This window comes from Rhea americana, unplaced genomic scaffold (genome assembly GCF_003343005.1).
Source record: "Rhea americana isolate MKP2758 unplaced genomic scaffold, rheAme1 scaffold_494, whole genome shotgun sequence".
Lineage (NCBI taxonomy): Eukaryota > Metazoa > Chordata > Aves > Rheiformes > Rheidae > Rhea > Rhea americana.
In genome coordinates, this window is record NW_028186639.1 from 182211 (window position 1) to 184314 (window position 2104).

The following is a 2104-nucleotide window of genomic DNA, read 5'->3' on the forward strand; positions in this document are numbered from 1 at the left end:
CTCGTGGAGCCAGCAGGGCATGGACCCTGGCAGGACGTTATCTGCACACCTTTTCTTGTCAACACGTCCCGCAGAGGGAGCGTTGTTGGAGCTGCGGAGGAGGAAGTGCAACCCTTGTAGCTCAGCTGGATTTGTTTGTTTTATTTGGATACTTGCGATTTGGACAACTGCGCTGAGAACCGYACGGGAGCTTTCAACCAGCATCCGCTGCCAGTTTTGGCTGCATCTGAAGTGGCAAATGAAATATGTGTGTGAGAGAGAAACTTTCATGACTTCCACCCAGCTAGCAGCTTTGGCTGCGAGGTTGGTTTCCACGACCACTGTTAGCTTTTCTGGGTCTCAGTAGACCACTGGACTGGTTAAAGGACCAACTTCCTAGCACTTCACTCTCTGTAGGACTTCAGGAAAAATAACCCAAAGGATTCATGCAGTTTCCCTGCTTGCAAAATTGCATTAATAATGTTTGCACGTGTTTATGAACTGTTTTGTACTCCAAGAATAGAAGAGTTATGTCAGTGCTGTGCGCCGTCGTTATTTATCATCTCGGAGCTAAGAGGAGCCGATACAAAGCCTGCTGCATGATTTTGGAAGCTGAAGGCATGCCGCCTTTCCTGATGACAGTGTGAATGAGTGCAGCTTTTTGTGACAGTGTGAGAAGTGGAATTTATTCTTTGCAGCATGCTGAGGAGGAATCCTTCATTGTTTCTCTTACCAAGACTCASCAGGYGGTAGGTGTTTTGGATTAGTTAGGAAGGACACTAGAGAAATTCTAGAAAATAGCTGATGTAAATTTGTGGTTTTGGCATGTTGACATGTTGTTGGGAGTAGCGTTTCAGGGTATAAATGCCTGAGGAAGGTTCTAGAGAGGTACTTAAGCTACAAAAGGATTTTAGCCTTGAAAGTCCTCTGTGATCTGTCATTCACTGGAAAAGCATTTTGAACCTAGATGGGAACTATGAATAGCTGAATTTTTAGTTTTTCCTCTATTCCTTCTCCCCCAGTTCTTCCTCAGAGTAGGTCAGCACACTTAACGGTGGAGTAATCACATGTGATATATGTGGGCACCATAATTTTGTCAGCTCTCATAAGCCAAGAGGTCTTAGTCTTGGTCTGGTGCTTGGACAGGAGACATCCAGGGAAATCCCTAGCCCTGAGGCTCTGCGAGAAGCGCTCTGCGCTGGTGCTGCTAGCGAAGATGCCAAATTTTGGATGACGCACGAAGGGGAAGACCTAGCTATTTCTAGTCATCGAAGCTTCCAGCTGAACTTTATGCAAAATCCGAGYTGTGAGCCCTAGTGGTCTGACCACTGTCTAATCTGGGTGTGCACCACTTACCCTAATTCTAGGTTGTCACTGTATTTTTTACATTTTTCACATTTTCAGATTCACATTTTTACCTCGAAAGTATTTCAGAAGAGCCCAAATGGCTCTGTCTGTTGCTTTGAGGTGGGTGCTTTTGACTTAGAGACTTAAAGTTTTTGAAGCTAATACTTTTGTGAAGTCTTTTATAAAAAAGAAACTTGCCTCTCTGCACTCTAGGGTGCCGGTGGTCTTAGACCTCAGATTGATCCCATCTCCTGTTAAACTGTAAACTGACTTCAGATCTTTCAACCTTCCTCCCCCATCCAGCTGTATGCTAAAATGTGCAACTCAATATGTAACTTTAAATAACTAAAAAAAAATCCTTGAATATTTGTAGTCCACATAATCAGAGGTTTAAGCATGACCGTCTTATTAAGTATGGATTTTGAGTAGTYTCTAGGGTTTAAACTACTGTGTAGTTATTTGAAAGAAAGAATAAAGAACYGGTAGCCAACAGAAACGTCATGTCATGTATCCTGGCTGACCTGCTGTTGTCTATCAAGGTATGTTTGAGCTTTCAAATATTAGAGCTTTTTCAAAGGAAAACACATGGATCCCACCTCTTTCGTATTAATATTTTCCTGAGTGCTTTTGCCTTTCAAGTGTTTCTGGTTTCGGTGGTGCTTTTTTCAAATTAAAAAAAAAAAAAAAAGTTCTCAAGCCTTTAAACACAGCGTGTGTCCAAAGTGTGGAAAACTCTCTTTGAAGAGTCCTTTTTTTTAAGAATCCTTTTTTTTTAAAA